The sequence below is a fragment of the Mesoplodon densirostris genome, chromosome 13 (genome assembly GCF_025265405.1).
Source record: "Mesoplodon densirostris isolate mMesDen1 chromosome 13, mMesDen1 primary haplotype, whole genome shotgun sequence".
Classification (NCBI taxonomy): domain Eukaryota; kingdom Metazoa; phylum Chordata; class Mammalia; order Artiodactyla; family Ziphiidae; genus Mesoplodon; species Mesoplodon densirostris.
The window spans coordinates 66,387,566-66,409,895 of NC_082673.1; the positions used below are offsets into that span (position 1 = coordinate 66,387,566).

General features: G+C 42.7%; 1 protein-coding gene across 3 annotated transcripts in view; it reads right to left on the bottom strand.

Moving 5' to 3' along the window:
* The window catches only part of SYBU (syntabulin), a 71,145-nt gene that overhangs the window by 22,185 nt on the left and 26,630 nt on the right, over positions 1-22,330 (bottom strand). The gene's annotated exons all lie outside the window — the stretch shown is intronic.

Here is a 22,330-nt window from a genome sequence, read left to right on the forward strand (position 1 = left end):
GAGAGAAACGCCGCGCAATCCAGCCAGCTCTCCTCTGGGTCATCCCATCAGCCCTAACCTGCTGCCTCTGGTGTGGTCAAGGTGTCCCTGGCCGACAGGCTGAGTGGCACCAAAGGAACCATACAGGCATGCGGAGCCTCCCACGCTGAACAAGCATTGGGCACAGGCCCTTAAGAAGGTGGGCTTGAGGGGCAACCCTCTCCCCCACTAAATGGGTCTGGGAAGGGTTGCGTCCACAGTGGCCATGAACTTCATCTATATTGATTATCTTGGGGGCCTGGTTATAGCAAGAGCAAATCCTCCTGGAAAAAGTTTTCACTCTTACATTTTCCTCATCTTTGATTTGTCGAATTTACTCAACTGAATTTCTCCCACTTAAAAAAAAGCCAGCTAGTGAGCCTGCTGCTTCTATTTAAGGAGAAGTGTTTATCCAGTGTTTACCAAAATGAGGTGCCTGCCCTCCGCGTCTGGCAGCAAAACCTAAATCAGGGAAAAGTAGCACTCAAGGTGGCAGTGGTGGGTTCGGAGCAGGGGTGTCATCGTGGGGACAGTTGACAGGGGAGGAAGGAGATGGTGAAGGGGTGGGAGAGAGAACTGGGGACGGATATGCCACCAGCACTACAAAGTCAGAGCAGGGCTGGGATTTGTGTCTGGGACTCTAAGTCCAGAGTATAAGGGAGAAGGAAAGGATGGATCTTTCTCCAAGTCCCCTCATTTTCCACCCTTAGTAAGGCTGAGACAGTGCTGTCTGAAAGCAGTTTGAGACCATGAGTGGAACAGAATCACCCACTTGCCAGGAAGAAGATGACATAATTTATAATTTGCTGCAGAGACATGCAAGAGGGTTCTAAAACAGCATTTCTTTCTTTTTTTTTTTTTTTCTTTAAACCTCACTCTGTCCTTAAGCACAGTTTTTAACATTGACTCCAAGACCTAACAGCCTTGATGGCCTCCCCTCAGCCTCGTCACCGTCACGGCTATGAACGGCCTGCAGGGCACACCACTCAAGGTCTGCTCTCCGCTCACAGGCTCCTGGGGGGCCACCACCCACCCACCTCCCCCACTGAAGCCGCATCTCACAGGACCTCACTCCCTTGACTTTCGCAGCAGCACTGACCTTGCCCTTTGCTCCATTTAAACAGTCCACCAGTGGAGTTACATCACTGGACCTTGTCAGCACTTGGCCGTGCTCCACTTCTAATATCTTGACATCCTTTCACCTTGGTTCCTAAATAATCTGTCCTTTCTCTTTCTGTCTCACATTTTCAATCCCCATGAAGTTGTTTCTCTTCACTTTTTATGAGGTAATATAGTTTAGTAGCCTCCGTTACTAGCTGTGTGACCTTGGGAAAGGCACTTAGCCTCTCTGTGCCTCACCTTCTTCTATGGAAGGAGAATGATAACAGTATCCTTCCTACAGAGTTGTTGTACGGATTATGTAAACTAATATATGTAAAAGCATGTAAAAGGTAGTGCCTAGAACTCGGTAAGCATTTTAAGATATTGCTATCATTTTTATTTTTCTTCTCACGATCTCCCTCTCTGAATCACATCTGGGTCCCAACACATGAAAGGCCAAAATCAGGGAGGACTTGGAGCAGAGGCCAGGAGTGAGGTGAGGCTGGTGTGGGGTGTGAGTGGTGAGCAAGGATTCAAAACAAGCAAGAAAATAAACAAACAGAAAAAGATTCTGACAGGAGTGTGGTAAAGATTCTTCCTCATCCCTTTAGATTGTAAATCAACGAGTACATCCTCAGACTTGGGCTGTATTAACTAAACTCTCCAATTTCACAGGAAAGCCTCAAGCACACTAAACAATAGAGAGCTAATCAGCGAACCTTTTTGTAGGGTCTGGGGGGTCACAAATAACACACTCAGGAGACAACATCTCTACAAGGGCAAGATTTCACCAGTTCATATCTGTACATCCCACAGCTCTCTGCACACCTAGCGAATGTCAAGTTGAGATGCCAACCCTGTCTTCAGAAAGATGCAAATGTCTTAGGAGGAATATAAATTAGATGCTAAAAGCGGCCAACAAAGGAAAATACTATTCCCTATTGGAAGGATTAAGATTCCATGGAGATGCCCAGTGAACTAGCTAGCTTTTGAAACTATTCACGACAATCCAAGACTATAGCAGGAGGAGTCATAGAGATGGGCGTCCGGGGTGAAGGCAACAGCATGTGGAGACAGCACTGGAGGGAGAAGCAACGGCGGGAATGAGGTGATAAACGCAATTTAGAAGCAACGGCGGGAATGAGGTGATAAACGCAATTTAGAAGCAACGGCGGGAATGAGGTGATAAATGCAATTTAGAAGCAACGGCGGGAATGAGGTGATAAATGCAATTTAGAAGCAGGCTAGTTTAAAATCCTTCTAAGACACAGGCCTCAAAGTTTTATTGGACACATAGATCTTTTTAATTTCTAAAATTCCTACCTTTGCTTCTCTGAGAAAACATGTAAACATGTGACCTTTCTCAGACAGGTGGATATAAAAGAAAAGGAAGCATACATGTTTTTCCTGCTCCAGGGATACTAAAACCTTAGTTTTGTCTGAAGTCACTCTACTGACAGTCTTTGATGATCTACTGATACCCATCCCCCCTCCTTAGTGATTTCCATTTGTAAGCTGTACCAACTGAGACAAGAGAGTGGAGGAAGTGGCCAAGACTTCAGGTCACGTAGTGCTGTGTGGAGCCCAAGCATGGACCTAGAGAGCAGCATTGCATTATTTTCTCTGCAACCCAGAGAGCTATTTTCCCACTTGCCCCCCATTTTTAAATATTAGTTAGGGCTGGCATTGAGTGAACAGGCAAGAAGAGTTACTGACTGGAGGAGGGAGAGGATGTGGGAGATGGTAGAGCTGAAGGATCCTCAGCAATAGGAGATGGAGGGCAGGCTGCAATCTCACTTATGCCTGACGTTGATGGAACGCATGTTCACATCTTTCAAAGTTCACAACCTGAAGGTTCGTATGTAGAGGACTTGCTGTACCATGACTTAAATAAGAAGGTGAAGACTTTATTACATGACTAAACTCTTAATATAAGTGATGAGTTTATTACAGGTCACCTGGCTTCTCTCAGTAATGGTCAGAAATGGCTTATTATGTTCACACACTATTCAATGTGCTTTACATGTATTCTCATTTAATCCTCACATCAAGCCTACGAAACAGGTACAGTTTTATTCCCATTTTACAGATGACAGAAGGAGAGAACAGGTAATTTGCTCAAGGTTAAACAGCTTGTATATAGTGAAGCTGGGATTTGAAGGTGGGCATTTAGGCTTGAGAAATACCACAATAGTAAATGCATCAAAATATGCCCTGAACACTAAGAATGCACACCTGCACAAAACTTCAAGAGTTGGGGAAATTTTATCTTCCCTGTAAGTGCTTGTTCGCTTGCTCTTGTAAAGGGCTTGCTGAAACCTTTGAAAATTTATTTACAAACCATCTGCAGCAGGGGTCTTAATAAGATTATCACTCTCTGCTCTGCATCCCTTACCAGAGAGCAAACACTTAGCGAACACAGACCACACTAGCCAGGAGACAGCGCTTTTTTTTTTTTTTAGCACAGGAACCCATGGGGCTGAGCCATTCACCTATTTTCAACAAAAATAATAGGATTGAGTCTTCATTCTTAAATGAGAAGTTAATATATTGTGAATACACTTAAAAGATTGCCATTTTAAAACATCGAATAGATAGGGGGTTTTGATGGTGTGATCTGAGGCCCATCTGCATCAGTGTCACCTGGATACTTGCTGAAAATAGATTCTTGACTCATATCCCAGATCTGCCCACTGACATTTCCTCAAGTCTTTCCTGTAATACACATTTTTATAAATGCCCAGGTGATCTTTTATGACACTAAAGTCTGAGAACCACTACAATAAATGGCCCTGGTTTTCAATATTTAATTATAGATTGCAGCCACCTACTCAAATCGGTCTGTAGTAACTCCGTGATCTGTCTGCTTCTTCGCATCCTGAACGCTCCACCCCAGGCCATGATCATTTCTTGCTGGAATTATGACACAGCCACACACTGTGTCCCAGCTGCTCTGTGTGGCTCCAAGCATTTCATCTTCCACGCTGCTCCAGAGCATAAATCTCATTAGGTGATTCCCCTGTTGAAACCCTTTAATGGTGCCCATGTCCTTTAAGATAAAGTCCAAACTCCATAGCATGGAGTGTCCATACAAGTCCCCCATATCTGGATTATTTTCCTGTCCCTCTGGGACTGGCTAACTACTACCTGTTCTTCAGGTCTCAGGTTAGCTTTGATCTTTAACTCCTTTGGGAAAGAGATTAGAAGCCCTTCCTTTATGCTCTCACCCCACCCAGAATTTTTTTTTTTTTTTTGGCGGTACGAGGGCCTCTCACTGTTGCGGCCTCTCCCGTTGCGGAGCACAGGCTCCGGATGCGCAGGCTCAGCGGTCATGGCTCACGGGCCCAGCCGCTCCGCGGCATGTGGGATCTTCCTGGACCAGGGCACGGACCCGTGTCCCCTGCATCGGCAGGCGGACTCTCAACCACTGCACCACCAGGGAAGCCCCTCACCCAGAATTTTAACGAGCATTTATCTCATTGTACTGCAACCGTCTGCAATTTCCCAGCACACTGTCAGTTCCTTGAGGACTCATCCATTATTGCATCCCAGTGTCTAATGCAGCATTTAACACACAGTAGCTGCTGTGGCCCTGAAAGATTTCACATCAAATGTTCCTCCATACTCAGTATTTAGCAATGGCTCCTGGAAAGGCCCTCTACTGAGTTACCTTCCTCTTTCTCTCCTTTTAGGTTGGGTTGACAGCCTGGTGTTATTTACACTTAGGATAAATATTCCCTCCAATCCTACCTACATCCCATATGCCCAAATCCCTTAAAATTCAAGTTTTCAGCCCAAAATTTAGCATGCAAAAACCATGCAGTCTGGGAAGACCTCTGTCTTGTTCATCACTGTATCGCCCACACCAAGCACAGTGCCTGGTATAGAACAGACTCAGAAGAATATTTACTGAATGAAGGAAGAAAGGTACTAAAAGAACTTACAGAAATAGTTGCGGAAATACTACCAGTTTTTGAGAAATCACAAAGCGAGAGAGATAGCCAGTTGGAGGCGGACAGAAAGTACACAGATTATCAAAGCAGAGGAAAAAACAAATTCTGGAAATCATAAACTGCTTAGTTTGGTGTTTATCTCCAGTAAAATTGTAGAAAAGGTCCATCCCTTAATAAGGCAAGTAGAAGCCAGCAAAAGTTCACTAAGAACCTATAGATATAAAAAAACAATTCTCACTTCCTTTCCTGACAAGAGTTATGCTTTGGGGCTGCCACATAAACCAGCTACCTGGAATTCAGTAGGCATTTAGTCACAACACTTAGGAAAGTCTTACGAACAAGGGTGACATATGCATTGGATGACAGCACAGTTCAGGACCCAGAGGATGTTGACTAATGGACTGTCTGCCAACCTCAAGGGAAATCTCCAGTAACGTGTCACCTGGCTCCGTCCTTGCCCTTATCCTATTTTAACATGCTTTATCAATGACACGAATGAAAACACGGACGGCCTGGTGCTGCGGCGGACTAGAGATTACACAAACCTTGAAGGGCTAACTAAAACAACAGATGACAGAGGCAGACAGCAACATTACTAGCCGTTGTGTACTAAAAGCCTACTTCATCAAGAACTCTATCTCTGCTATTTTCTTGAATCTAAAGACGTATGTTCTAAAGACATACAGGGTGTAGAAGAGGAAACTGAGCTTCTGAGTGGTGATGAGCCTTGCCCAAGTCACAAAGCTAGTAACAGCAGAGCTAGCCCTTCTGACTCCAGAGTTGGCTTTCTTCTTTGTCCACTCTTCATGGGACCTCGTCATCAGAATTCACAAAGATCTAAGAACTGGAAACCAAGATGACGGCATTCAATTCAGTCCATTTCAAATACGTATTGAGCTGTGCACAGGTTAAGGCACTGGGAGGGGGGAAAACATGGAGAAGACAATCCCAGTGCTCAAGGCTCCTTTCAGGAGGAGACAAGCTATAGAGACAAGCAACTAGGATACCAGAGGACATGCTGAGTGCAACACAGAGAGAGGGCACTAAGGCACCACAAAGGAGGAAGAAATACTCTCAGACAGGGTTAGTGGAAGAGGGTAGGGACTATGTCAGGGAAGAGATACCACTGGAGATGGGCCTTAAGCAGCCGGGGGAACACGACCAACTGTTGGGGGTGCAGAAGGAAGCAGATCTTTAGTGAACGGGGGTGGCATGAGCTGAAACCCAGAGGAAGGAAAACACAGGGCATATTTAGAATATACTGAACCCCTTCTTTGGCTGGAGTACAGTGATCAGATGAGAAAACGCAGCCAAAAGGGTGAGTCGTAGAGAGCTGAAGAATGTAAAGCTATGCTAAGGGCCTTTACTCTGAAGGCAAGAGGGAGCCATGGCGAGTTTTGAACAGGGTGTTCACATGAACGGAGTGATGCTTTATGGAGATCTTGCAGCAGTAATATCTGGAGGAGCGACTGCAGGCTGGAAGGCAAGGCAGATGACTATTACAGTTAGAAACTGGGCCGTAAGGGAAGGGGGAAAAGAGTCCTGACTACAGAGTCCCTCTCCACACAGCTCTTAGGTTCACAAACTTAACCACATAGGTTCAAAATCATTTAAAACCCCCGGTGAACTAAAGGATTTAAAACAGGAAAAGCATAAAGCAAGTTAAACGTTAAGAGACACCCCATCTTATGTTACACACTTGACTGTAGCTCTACCCACATAAAAGAACAATTGAATGGCGATATGTATATTTTCTGTACAGCCGAAGAGCCAAAAAAACAAAACAGGAATTATCTCAGTCAAATGAAAGGAAAAAATGTCTCTTGTATGGCCCGAGGACTATGTGAAAAGCTGGATAATCTAATCAGAATGGACTGAGCTGCTCCAAGATCAATGCTACATTTACCACTGTGTAATCAATGTTTAACGCAAATATTTTTTATTTGCAAGCACCAATGTCAATAAAATAAAAATAAACAAGCTGGGTAAATTCTGGCAATTTCTGGCATCTGTACAGAGTGTTAGAACACAAGTGAGTGGAGCAATGGAAGGCCTCTTGGGGTTTGTTTTAATTCAAACATGTGTTCAAGGAACTAAAGTGAGAACTGCGGAGGCAGGGAAAAATGAAGTCACCTGGAAATGTTTCCAGAAGAAGGCCTGGCAACACAACAGAGAGGATTTCTGGATGAGGGGAGGGACGGGCTTGGAAGAAAGCAGGTGCGAGGCAGGTGGACCAGCTCCTGCACTCTTGCCCTGGGACACCTAAGCAAGGCCAGCGGAGCCTGGCACCTCCCAGGGAGGGGACTTCACCCAGACGCCATGCTCTCCCACTGTGCCTTCAGAGCTGGGTGCTCGCTGGGCAGAGGCAAGGCATTCTGCGAACCAGCTGAGCTTCCAGCAGCAAACTCCAATGGTCACCTCACCCCACTGTTTAACCCAATGAAAACTATTTAAACTCTCAAGCTTCTGAACGAAATGTTTTTGAAGGTCCCTCTGAAAACATTCTCTGCTGAGTTTTGTGTGCTGCGTAGCATTTAAAAAGAATGAAGCTCTCTTGTGATCAGATTGTACTCTGCACACAAATTATGTTCTGCATTGCCATGGATTTGTTTAATGGAACCTTCCCTAGGATCTCAACTCAAAATGACGTCTGGCACGGAGCACGCGTTCCCCGGCCAACCCTTGGCTGGCCCAGGCCCTCTGCCCCACCCCCGACACAAGTCAACTTTTTTTTTTTTTTTTTGCGGTACACGGGCGTCTCACTGTTGTGGCCTCTCCCATTGCAGAGCACAGACTCCGGACGCGCAGTCTCAGCGGCCATGGCTCACGGGCCCAGCCGCTCCGCGGCATGTGGGATGTTCCCCGACCGGGGCACGAACCCGTGTCCCCTGCATCGGCAGGCGGACTCTCAACCACTGCGCCACCAGGGAAGCCCACAAGTCAACTTTTAATTCAAGTGTACTCGGTGTTCTCTAGTCTCTCCACCTCTCTCCTCCCCACCCCACAATGTTCTAAGAAAAGCCAAAATGGAATGGAAAAGCAAAGCTGATTATTACAAAAATATTAAGACCACTCTCTTTAGGACCACTGGAGAGTGTTTGCATGGTGATAAAATGAGGAGGGTAAGTAGGAAATGGTAGTTTGGAAGTATCCCCAAACAATTCAACAGTATGTAACTCATTCCTGGGGCCTGCTTTTATGAGCACCCCAAAGAGACAAAACCAACAAGGCTCAAAAGGAACAAACTCACTAAAACTGAATTCCAATATCTCCTTGGTGTAGAGCATCATAAAAATATCTTCTAGGCTCTAGCAGGGCATATCCATCTGTTCACAAATATCTACTAAGGACCTACTAAGTTTTAGGCACTGTGCTAGTTATGGAGAGCCAAAGGCAGATGGCTCCACGTTTACATTTTACCCCTGTGCTCCAACGTATTTTTAGGGACACATACCTAAGGTGGTAAAAATTATTTTTTAAATGCAAAGAATTGATAAAACACACATTTGAAGACAGTAGTTACCTCTGGGGAAAGGCAGAGAATGGGATCTGGGAGAGCACACAGGCAGCTTCAGTGCTGGTAATTCTTGAAGTGAAAGGTGGGTCACAGTGTTTGCTTTATTGTTATACTGCATAGCTTACGTTTATGTTACATCTGTTCTTTATCTGTGTCATATTATATACATAATATTTTAAAAGAAATAATGCAGCATAAATAAATTTTAAATAAAAAATAAAATGGGGGTGTGGAAGAAGGAAGAAAGGAAGGAAGGGAGGACGGAAACAAGCATGGTCCATGTCCTAAAGAGCCTCACATCCTAGTAGAGGAAAGAGCCATCTAAAAAATAAGTATTAAATACAACATGGTAACCATGACAATAGAATTTTTTTTAAACTCTAAGGAAGTACACAGTACTAAAGTTAACAGCAATGGCATGTAAAATTCAGATCCCCAAGTGTCTTTGCACTTAAAACCGAGTTCTACCCTTTATAAGTGTCAATATAGCATTACTTCCCCTGGGACTCTTTTTAGAACCCCAAAGTCTGGGTTCCATGGCCCTCCTGTGTGTACTCATGGGACCTGGTACTTCCCCCAGAAACATATCACATCACACATGTACATGGAGCCCTTGGTTTACTGTTGTGTTTCGGTGCCTGGCTCACTGGCTGGCACATCAATAGTTGCTGAAAAAACAAATGAGTAGAAGCAACTGACAAAGGATTAATCTCCAAAATATACAAGCAGCTCATGCAGCTCAGTATCAAAAAAAAAACAAACAACCCAATCCAAAAATGGGCAGAAGACCTAAACAGACATTTCTCCAAAGAAGATATACAGACTGCCAACAAACACATGAAAGGATGCTCAACATCATTAATCATTAGAGAAATGCAAATCAAAACTACAATGAGATATCATCTCACACCGGTCAGAATGGCCAACATCAAAAAATCTACAGACAATAATTGCTGGAGAGGGTGTGGGGAAAAGGGAACCCTCCTGCACTGTTGGTGGGAATGTAACTTGATACAACCACTATGGAGAACAATATGGAGGTTCCTTAAAAAACTAAAAATAGAACTACCATATGACCCAGCAATTCCACTACTGGGCATATACCCTGAGAAAACCATAATTCAAAAAGAGTCATGTACCACAATGTTCTTTGCAGCACTATTTACAATAGCCAGGACATGGAAGCAACCTAAGTGTCCATCAACAGATGAATGGATAAAGAAGATGTGGCACATATATACAATGGAATATTACTCAGCCATAAAGCTATTTGTAGTGAGGTGGATGGACCTAGAGTCTGTTATACAGAGTGAAGTAAGTCAGAAAGAGAAAAGCAAATACCGTATGCTAACACATATATATGGAATCTAAAAAAAATGGTTCTGAAGAACCTAGGGGCAGGACAGGAGTAAATACGCAGATGTAGAGAATGGACTTGAGGACACGGGGAGGGGAAGGGTAAGCTGGGACGAAGTGAGAGAGTGGCATGGACATATATACACTTCCAAATGTAAAATAGATAGCTAGTGGGAAGCAGCTGCATAGCACAGGGAGATCAGCTCGGTGCTTTGTGACCACCTAGAGGGGTGGGATAGGGAGGGTGGGAGGGAGATGCAAGAGGGAGGAGATATGGAGATACATGTATACGTATAGCTGATTCACTTTGTTATACGGCAGCAACTAACACAACAATGTAAAGCAATTACACTCCAATAAAGATGTTAAAAAAACAAGACAAAACAAATGAGTAGCATTACTGGGTTCAGGTCTGTTAAGTGGTGGCTGAGACTGAAGAGAAAAGGAAGGGTGGAAACGCTAAACTGGCGAATCCCATCCAAGACTCAAGAATGCCCAGCTTTGCACAGACAAAACCCCTTCATCGTCCATGATAAGCTGGGCTCGGCAGTGTGGAAGACCACAGCACCGCCCACGGATCCTGAACCACTGCTCTCTACGCACTAAGGTTTCTCAGCTTGGATCCTTCGCTTCTTCCACAAACGCTAAGGGGAAAAACATTGGATGTCAGGCAGTAACCCAGTATCAGGTTCAGGCACAGCCTCCATCTCTCAAGAACAGTCAGGCCTGCCAGTCGCCTGGGCAGAAATGAGATCTTCCTGGCAGAGGCTTGCAGAGCCTGCATATCTCAGCCACAGGGGTGAGCACAAGAAGCCAAAGATGCAGGAAGATCCAGTTTCTCTGAATAACGTTGCTGCCACACAAGACAAGGGAACGTCCTTCCCTCTGAAACCGCCACGAACTCCTTCAGATGCAAAAGGACTAGGCAAATAGAACTGTCAACTGAGACCTCAGAATGCTCCTCAGATGTCAACAAAAGGATGTGATCCCCAGCTCATGACAGCAGCACCAAGCACCTAACAAACACGTGACAAATTGTGCACTGTCAGAGCATGTGCCTGTCTGATTAATAACAATGGAAAAGGAAGTGGGTCATTATTTTGGTCACGGACCAGTATCATATAGATAAAAGGTCACCGTGCTAGTGGGGATATTGCTATGGATTTAATTCTTGCCTTGAAACATTGCAAGAGAAGGCTTGTTCTAGCTTGATTATCTGAGTGATATTGCAGCTGAAATCGTGTTTAGCAAAATATATTTAGCTCTATGTTTGGGCATACAGTGAGTCCCAAGTTCCCAACCTCTAGAGACCTCATTTTAAATTGCATCCTACAAATGTCCTCCCCTTTTTTCCATTCAAGCAAATTGGTATAGCCCTTGTTCCACTTGCCACATTCTTTCCAGGGCAAACAGATGGAAGGAAGAGAACATGCCAGAAAGAAGAAATGGAAACTGAAAATGACATTATAATGAAAATAAAGCTGCAAAATATTATCTGGGTCAACTCTTCATACGTTTTAAAATCAGCACCAGCAGGCTCTGCACATATGGCATTGGTTTTATATTTTTTTGGTTCAGATGTCACACAGGATTAGTGCAAAAGGAAAAAATCCCAGCATGGAACCTATTTTTATACAGATTAATCAATCATTTCGCATCTCTTCCTTTCCCATCATTCCCCAAACCTTCAACTTAATGAAACTGCTCTCATTCAAAATATGTCATTTACTGCACTCTGAACGGAAATCCTTTCAGGAAAGGAAGTGGGCTTAGAATTTGAACCTAGGTTTTTAAATGTCACATATTTAATTCAAGTTATAAATATTAACTAGACTTATGCTATGGCCCAGCCCATTTTAGCTTATAGCCATTGTGGAATCCTACATATCCATCACTGGCAGCAAAACGAATTGGCAAACATTTTATTATGTAGATATAGATATAGCCATTTAACGAAAACAGAAAGCCACACATTTGAAAAGAGAAACCTACTGCATATTTCACGTTTTGTTCTGTTGTCTACATTTTCAAGTACATTGAATGTCATAATTCCCATCAGAAAACCAAGCACACAGTTAGGTTCTTAGTAAGTATTTGCTAGGAAATTTGATAGGCTGAATAGAATCAAACCAAAGAATTGTTCAAGTGATTCACTACAGCCTCCCTTAACTACAAGGCATTGTGAAAATGATGACGATGATTCTTACAGTAATCATAATACAACAGCAGTGACTATTTAGTGTATGTCATGTGCCATTGATGATGTCACTGAATTTTCAAAGCAGCCTTGTGTCATAGGTACTATTATTATTCCATTATACAGATTAGGAAACAGAGAGGAAATTCCGATATTTTGAGGTGGAAAAAAATCCCATACAATGCTGGTTTTCAGAGATGGGCAGGAGAATTTATCACAGACACATTGAAAAAGGGAAATGGAGCCTTCTAATACTCATGAGGTGAAACACTTTGGAGAAAGTGTCATCGACATTGTTTCCAGGTCTCCAAAACCATGATCACTACAGAGTTCATCATGCACCTTTATTTGTCTGCTGCCCCTTTGATGGGTGGAAATTATATTTATAAAATATTAAGGCAATGACCTAAAGCTCGACCTCAGTGACAAAGTCAGAGCCAGAGGAGACACCAGTACGTTCACATCCTCAAAGGGTGATACCTTTTCACCATTTGGGGCAATTAAAATTGAGCCATGACTAACAGTTGGAAGAGATGACATTACACTGGTTGTCCTTTGCATGAATGGTCAGTCATGAGTACAGAAAATAAGAGACATTTACAATCTAGTGTAATACTCTGTGCTCCCTCTTTTATACGATTAAAAATGAATCTCTCTTTATACCAATACAGTACATGTTCTGCTTTTTGTTTAGAGCTGCTAGATGCCAGCTACCTTCTGTGGACAGCCTGAAAATCTGATTTTACACAGTTTTCAAGTTATTGAACTAGACTTGGTGTTACCATACACACAGTCTTTTGTTTGCACTAATTAATTTTAACACCACAGGCATTAATCATTTACCCAGCACATGAAAATTGCTTTAAGATGACTCATGTGTTTTACAACATTGCAAACCCAACCCTTATGCCCTTGGAATGTACAGTAAAGAGGAAGTATTAGAGCAAATCAGTTAATAAAAAGAAAATTCTTCCACATCCCAATTCCACGGACATGAAGAGTTTTTAGAATTTCTACTGGATGCTACATGAGAAAAGTAAATTAAAACCGGTTAGAGAGATGGTCTCTGAATAATTTCCATGGTGAACTGGCAGATATGAGCACATGAGCAAGATCTCTCTTGAAAATAAACACTTTGAGTTTCAGTCTACACAGAGGCCCACTGCAAACTCTGTGCAGTGCCAATTAGCATTAACTCTGGCTGTGCTCATCTATTCCCATAGCACGTCGCTGGGCAAGGCCAAGCTCTGCATTTACAAATGCAGCATGCAATGCTCAGAGTTAGAAGAGCATTCTAAAATGTAATCGTCCGTGATCAGTCTTTTTCCCTTTGGCTTCGAATGGCAGACTCACAAATGACAAGGGGTATTTAAAACAATATGTGTGTATTTTTAAAAGTTTAGTTCCAGATTCTGCATTCAGAATATCTGAAAGGCGAGTGGAAAATTTGTTTTTAGACTACACTTTTAGCCTACCACAACTAACTTGACACACACATATACACAAAGAGCATATGCTCTGGGATCCAATATAATTATTTACTTACTGTGACTAATATGACTTACTTAGAAGGTAAGCTCCGTAGACTTTCATGGCAAACACTGCCTCTGCAAACAGCCTCCCACCACAGGCTGGGCTATGTCTTGTGCAGAAATACAGTGTGTGCAGCTCAGCTCATCTCTCCGTGGAGTACAGTCTCAGAGTGGGGTATCCATGGAGACCGAGCCTCCTACTTGTGCAGGGCAAGGAAGTTACTCCGCTGGGCACCATAGCAACAGGAGGCAGAGGGGAGGTTGGCCAATCAGGGAAGAGCACAGGAGCTTCTCCCTGGTGACTGCAGCATTTCAAATGAAACCATCGCCCTCATGAATGAACACAAAGCATTTAAGGAAACATCAAATTGTCAAACAGAAGTAAATGCGTACACAACAGTCAAGGCTAATCCTTTGACAATTATGGAGCAACACTGTGAGTCTTTCTACAATGATTATAGCCGAAAGATCAAGGAAGAAATTACATCAAAACCCCACACAGTCCTAAATTTAATGGCAAGCATGTGATGCTTTGAGGAAAATACTTGGTGTACTTCATGAATTCCAGCTATTTAAATATGCAAGGCACTTCACAGGGCTTCCCAGGAGAGAGGAACAGGAGACATCCATTGTTCTGATGGGGGAGAATGGAGTCGAGGGCTCCCTAGGACAACTGTTGGCATAGTGCTTCCAAACAGGAGTTTGCTTAAAGTAAGCATGTTTATCAAACTTCCAGCAAAGCCCTCCATTGTATCAGAATAATTCTAACTAAGAAGGCATCCATGATAAATTAGGGCCAATGCACACAAGATGGTGAGCGAACATTCAAATGCCTTAAAGCTGTGCTATTTGTAAACTCTCTTCATTTCTCATTTAATAATGGTAATGATCATTTATTGAGCACATACTGTAGACTAGGCAAATACTGTAACTAGAAACGCAACTTCTTACCGGATGCTGACTCTGATCTTTGCAAAGATACAGGATGTACATGTTTACTTCTTAGTGCTGGGCAGTATTTACTCTATGCATATACAGGCATATCTCATTTTATTGCGCTTTGCTTTATTGCACTTTGCAGACATTGTGTTTTTTTTACAAACTGAAGGCATATGGTAACCCTGAGTTGTCAGATGATGATTTGCATTTGACAGCATAAAGTATTTTTAAATTAAGATACGTATATTTTTTAGACATAATGCTATTGCACATTTACTAGACTACAGTATAGTGTAAGTATAACTTTTATATACTCTGGGAAACCAAAAAATTCATGTGACTCACTTTATCACAATATTCACCTTATTGCAGTGGTCTGGAACCAACCCACAGTATCTCTAAGGTAGGCCTGTACTCTGTTATATACTTAACATATTTTACGATTCTCACAGCAACCTGAGAACGATAAGCATTAATTGTTCCTCCATATTATAAAAAAAAGAGAAAACATTTCCTAACGTTTACAAAAGAAACTCTCCTGCCCACTGACTCCTCCTCCCCTCACTGCTCCGCAGGTGACCTGGTCCACCCTATTCAATGTCTAAATACAAGGTGAGGTACCTTCCTCCTTACATTAAAGTTGTTCCAAAGCCTCTTATTATAGAGCTCTCTCTTATAATTACCTTCTTTGAACAAAAAGTGTCATCTGAAAAAGATACATCAGTCTGAATTGACCTCAGTCGGTGCTAGTTTGGGCTGCCTTCAGAGATCAACTGATGGGATTGTTTAAAATGAAGAAGGCCAAGAAATTCAAAACCAGATTTTGTAATTATTCCTGTCATATGACTCCTCCAACCTTTTAAAGATCAATTTAAATAGCAATGGTCAATGGTTAAGTTGTAGAGACTGAAAAACATATTCTTTGCTAACTAAACTCAGTAACTGAATAGCTTTGGGTAGTGACGGATACTTACATTGCATCTACAGGAAAACAGAAAAACCAGCTGTCCCGCGCTGTCCATGGGTGTTGTGACAGCCTGCTCGTTGCCCTCCAATGTCCACCTCATTCTCCCCTTCTTCCATAATAATAGGTGCCCAGGTGACTAAGATGTCTTGGGATATAATTGGAAATGACATGTGTCACTTCTGTGCCCTGACCTTAAAATGACTGGGTGAGTACCCCCCGGTCCCTCTCCCCTTTCCTTCTGCCTGGTATAGGACAGCTGACCTGACACAGCCGCCTACCAGCCTCGCTCAACCAAACACTCATGGACTGTTTTATGAGACAGATCAACTTCTGTCTAATTTTAACCTCTGGATTTGGGGGCCTCTTTTTACATTAACTTAACTCATACCCTCACAGTACTTGTAGGCTTGAAAACAATACACAATAAAAGCACCAGACATGACTTCGAAACTGCTTGATATTAAACAAATTGGGCAGAAGTGAAGATAATTTGCTCTGGAAAAGACGGCTGAGTTGAAAGGTAGCTCGAACGATGAGCAAGACAATACATTTTTTAAATTAACTATGAATAACAAGATCAATGTTACTAAATTAATAAGAGTATAAATTGGTATGTTTAACTAAAAAAATAAATTTAAAAAACCTATCGGATATTGACTATTTCATCCATCTCTAAAGGTTTACTCCAGTTAGCAAATACAATAAAACATTTTTAATCTCATTAGGAAAATGCAGGGCCTTATACTCTGTATATAACTGTTTCCCTACACTTTGCTATTTTCACTGCCTTCTCATTAATGTACCTGCTTCCAGTTTCATCTCCTGATAAACCAAGTTCCACAGAGCAGCCAAAAGGATCTTGAACATATACATTAGATCGTCTCTCTTAAAACCGGCCAGAGGTTCCCATTGCTCTAAAGACACGGACCTCACCTGCGACAACTCTTCTCCCTTCCTAGGTCACTGCTCTGCCCACTGCCCCCCAAACCCTCCCCAAATGTGAAGAAATATGACTAAGTTCTCAGCTCAACTGTCGTCTCCCCAGACACTCCCTGCCCCGTACCCATGACTGTCTATAGCATTACCTTGTTTTACTTGTCACTATCTGAACTTATCTTGTTTGTCTGCTTGTGTGTGTATCAGCCATCTCCCCATGTTAAAGGCAGGCTCCAAAGGAACAGGCATCTTTTCCGTTTTTTCCACTCCTCTATCCCGAATGCCTGGAACAGTGGTGTCAGCACAGCTTAAATGCTTAATAAACACTTGTTGAGTGAACGAATGAACGCTGGTCAATCAATGTACAGCCAGGATTCAAACTGAGGTTTAGCAGAAACCTTACACGTGGTGAAGTGAGGGTTGCCGTCCTTCAGACTCCTACACAGCAGTCACCTTCCTGAAATGCCACATTCTAGTCCATGCATCTTGGAATGTAAGCCCATTGCAGCCAGCTTCCTGAAGCTTACCTCACTTAACCATGGGCTGCATTCATGTAGCTTGCTGCTGTCCCCTGGCTGCTCTCAGATACAGGTTCAGGTGGTAGAAGACCTTAATTCATTGAATTACCCAAATGAACTTACATGACTTTTGCTCAACACGTAACTTTTGTTAATAACCCTACAGTCCACCCAAATGCCACACAACAGATTATACTGGCGAGGAAGACAGAGAGGTCAGAGTACTTATCCCTCTGCCTCCTTTCTTGTCAGGTGCTTTGTTCCTCTACCAAAGTACACGGTTCCCTCACATGTAGCCTGGGAATTCTCTCCCTCTGGGTCCTGGGTATCTCGACCTTCCTCTGGCCTCTTCAGGATGGGGGAAGGGCTCCAGCCATTACCATCTCCATCCTTGTTGGATTTCCTTTATCAGGCCCATTCCTGTGTATGCAGTCTCTTCAATAAACTCTTCTCAATTAGGACACACACACACACAAAAAAGCCCAACCTAAAGAATGTATCTGCATGATTTATAACTCTTAGTTTATAGGTTTGTGTGTAAAAGAAGTTTCCAGGTTTATTTCTCTTATGCTGGTAGTTGATAAATATCTTTAATGGTGGGTGTGTGGTCTGCTGGAGTGTCTGCTATGTATGAGAGACCCATAATGCTTCATTCTCAACACATTAGAGCACTTAGCATCTGGCAGGCTCTCACACCGGTAGCTAGAACACTGTACATGCAATAAATCCTAGTAGACCTGGGATCTGGATGGCAGGGCCTCTGGGAAGAAGAAGATTATAATTCACTAATTCTTAGGGAAAAGCCATTAGCAGACCATTTGGCACTGTTACATTGATTGGGTGCATCATCAAAAGCACAGATGGGAGAAAGGCATGAGAGTAAATATGTAAGTAATCCTGCCATAAAGATAAATACTCAGGTCTCCTCATCACATTTAAGCTTTTTTTCACTGGTCTGGTCTCTGCTGGGGGGAAGGGATAGACTATGAAATAGTTCACCAGAAAACATTCTCTGCTGTATCCTGGGGGAACCTTGTTTCTCTCAGAGTGAAAGAAAGTTTCAGAGATCGATTTCGGTATCAGTGCAAAAGCTCTTGTTTAAGTTGGCAAAGCCTAATGATCTTTGCGAAAGTTTTTTTGTTTTGTTTTGTTTTTTTTGGCGAAAGTATTAACGACAGGCAGGGCAGCACATAAAACATTGTGACAAGTACAGAAAGGACTAGTTCATGATTAAGTAGAAAATCCTGAAGACCTTAACATTTCTTTGATGTTGACATCCTCAGGGTTTATTTTACTGACCTGCATCCAAACAGCCTCCTGTGTTTAACCTTCTGTATTTCATTGAAGTTACACTGAGGTTCAGTGATTCTGTTATCAGCAACAGCCAGCATGATCTATATATGGACTGTATCAGCTAATCTATAGGGCTCTACAGATATTTTTTAAAAATCCCTGTCTTATATCAATACATCTGTCTCAATTGTCACACTCTCCTATTAATTAGGAATAATTAAAATTATTCCTTTGAAGTCAGACCTTAGACGCAGTGCAGTAGTTAAGAGTTAGAAGCAAGACTACCCTGTTTAAAATCCATTTACAAACTGTGTGACCTTGCATGAATTAACCTCTCTATGCCACAGTTTCTCCGTCTGTAAAATATGGGATAATGATATCACTTTCTCACACTGATATTAAGATTAAGTGAGTAAAGTCCTTGGAATTTTGCCTGGGACAGTCAGGGCTCAATAAATATTAGCTAAAACAATTTTTAATCAAACTTCAGAGTCATGCAAGCCCACAATTACATTTAATGTATTCTTCCAGATACCTTCAGTATCTGAAATAGACTTAAGCCTTTATTTGAGGCTGGGCTTTGCTGCTGGAAGAACTTTGATTGAAACTGTAAGCTATTAGAAAAGTATTGCCCCTTGCCAAAGAATGCAGCATGTTTCCATTTAACCAAAATCTCTTTTAGCACTAAAATTTTAATTTTTCCACTCTATGAAAATATTTCTAAAACGTTCAAGACATTTTCCTGCCCTCATACACATTATCTTCTGCCAACTCCACCATCACACTGACTCAGTCTATTTCTGGAACATTAATTAGTGCATTAAGTGCTACAAAACATTTAAAGCCTGAAACACTTAGAAGGTCTCTATGCTTTTCAGTGGTCTTTTGTCTGCTTTTTCATATCTTCCCATCTCTTTCTTCATTGTCAAGCCATCAGCTGTCAATTAATGCTCTTTTCAGTGCCCTCCTATAGCAAACACTCTCCCCACCCATGTTATGTGAATTGGGAGACATGATCTGCTAGAATTCTGTTTTAAATAAACATATAAGTTCTGTGGATAGTTTTAAGGGTTTTCCTGTAAACAAAGTGCAAGGAATTACTGATATCTATTTTAAGAGCAACAGATGACCATTCTTAACATTTACTAAGGAATTACTTTGTGCTAGGTCCAATGTTGGGCATTTTACATTCTTTAATCTGTTTAATTGTCACAATAACCCATTTTACAGATGCGGAATACCAAGTTTCCGGAAGATAACAAGTAGTTGAAGAGTGCACAGTTATAAAGAGGTGGTATGGAACTGTGAACCTAGTATACTGGGCTCCTGAGTCCGGTGGTTAGAAAGTGTCCCCTCAGCCCTGCCCTCCCCTCACTTTTTTTCTGAAGAAATAATCTGGGTAAGCTGTGAGTCTCCTCTTTGTAGCTCACGTTATTATAAGAATGTATGTCCCACCCGCACCCCATCCTGTAAATTGTTTCTTTTATTTCACAGAACTAACTTTGAAGTGAAAGGGACAATGCTTGTGATAAGCACGGGAACAGCTGCAGGCTATCGGCTGTGTGTGAAAGAGCCTCAATCTACTAAGGGGACCAGTGTTGATTAATCATTAACCCAGTTGGTACCTTCAGAGTTTTCCAGCAAATGCCTCTGAATGTGGGAAAGCGTCTTCTTAAAGTAACCCATCCTCTGTTGTTGTTGTGAGGTTATTACAGTTCATCTGGCCAGGTCTCTGATTTCAAAAGCCTGGGTGGTGTCTGATGACAAGGGAATACTAACTTAGTCTGAATGCTGATGGCAGAGGTGACATCTTTCAAATGCAGATTTCAACATTTCAGTTTCTAAATGTGGGTTTCTTTTCAATTATAGTGACCCTAACCATTTGCTCCTGACCTATCTCCTTAACTGGGAGGTGTTTTTTTCTCCCTTTCACATTTTCTAAATATTTGTTTAAATTGTGTAATTCTTTCCCCAGCTCTCCCACAAGCCTTGTGTAGGAAGGATTTAGTACTTGCATTTGTAGAACAATAACACTGGGTCTTTTTCTCCTTTGGGATAAGAGGCTCCCCAAGTAGAAAATCAAGCATTAAAGGAGGCCCAGGGCTTCCCTGGTGGCGCAGTGGTTGAGAGTCCACCTGCCAATGCAGGGGACACGGGTTCGTGCCCCGGTCTGGGAAGATCCCACATGCCGCGGAGCGGCTGGGCCCGTGAGCCATGGCCGCTGAGCCTGCGCGTCCGGAGCCTGTGCTCCACAACGGGAGAGGCCACAGCGGTGAGAGGCCCGCGTACCGCAAAGAGAAAAAAGAAAAAAAAAAGGAGGCCCAGGAATGTCACTTAATGTCCTAGCACAGAAATCCAATTAGGCCTTTCCTTTCTAGGAGAGAAAAATCTCATCAGGAAAACTGACTGTGAACTACATATAGGAAAAGCGCCTGGGAGAAGGAATGGTAGCGCCACAGATCCCTGAAAAAGTATTGGGATTAACGTGTACACACTACTATATATAAAATAGATAACTAATAAGGACCTACTGTATAACACAGGGAACTCTACTCAATAATCTGTAATGACCTATACGGGAAAAGAATCTAAAAAAGAGTGCATATATGTGTATGTATAACTGATTCACTTTGTTGTACAGCGGAAACTAACACAACATCGTAAATCAACTAGAATCCAATAAAAATTAATTATTAAAAAAAAAAGTTCCCAATCAGAATGCCTTCATTCCCTTCCTTTTTTTTTTTTTTTTTTTTTGGCGGTACGCTGGCCTCTCACTGTTGTGGCCTCTCCCATTGCGGAGCACAGGCTGCGGACGCACAGGCTCAGCGGCCGTGGCTCATGGGCCCAGCCACCCCACGGCATGTGGGATCTTCCCGGACCAGGGCACGAACCCGTGTCCCCTGAATCGGCAGGTGGACTCTCAACCACTGCGCCACCAGGGAAGCCCCATTCCCTTCCTTTTAATCTGTACTGCAGCCCAGATTTATTGTAGTTTTCTGCCTTAAATGATAAGGTCCCTAAGAGCAGGGATGATGTTGAGGTCATCTTTGCTTATCTTTCCCATGTTCCCCCCACACTACACATGATTCCTTGTATACTCTATTCTCAGAGAAGAACTTGCTGAACACCTACCTGATGACAGACATTGTATTACACTCTGGAGATTCAGCCTTAAATGTGTGCTGAGTTGACATGAAAAAGGCAAAGCCATTATTCCACTGAACTGCAGGGATGTTTTCTTCCGCTCTGTGGTGGTAATTTTTAATTAAATCTGCATAGGCATTAAGTGATAGAAGCCAAAGTGACAGAAGGCTCACTGCCTCCAAGAAGTTCCAACACGAGTCCTGCTTGGAGGAAGGCAGGGCTTTCATGCTGTGCGCGTGCCACAGTACCCTGCTGGAGAGGTGCTGGCGTGCTCAGCTCACCTTTCAGAGCCCTTCCTGGCATCCTGTGACACAGTTCTCTTCTCCTTCTGCATTAGATACTCAGTAAATATTATTAGCTCTTTAACTGAATGACCAAAGGGGCATTTCAATAACTCCTTTCTGAGATGAACAGCAGTTTCCAGAATCTAGAACAACGTACCTAAAATAAAATGGGCCCAGGTTAATGTTAAAGGGCCCTTGAGCATCTGTATAAGAGACACTAATTGCTTGCTATTTTAATAAACTGGTATTGGTCCTAATGAGTCGATTTATTTTAAAAAAGTAGAGCGCACATCAAGAGCAGAAGATGAGTTTAGGCTGAGGGGAGATGGTCACCTGGGGACAGAGGAGGTGGAACATTTTAACTGGAGAGCAGTATCTTCTTGTGGTTTAACAGATTATGTCTCTGTATTTTATAAATTTTGCAGTCACCCAGGGGCCTCGGTTCCAGGATTTCCTCTCTTCCTATTTATGAGAATGACAGATTTATTCTGCTGAAAGTTCAGAGAACTATAGGTCACGGTGCAGATTGTTCTAAATACAAAGAACTTACTGTCCAGAATTGGGGCCCAGTC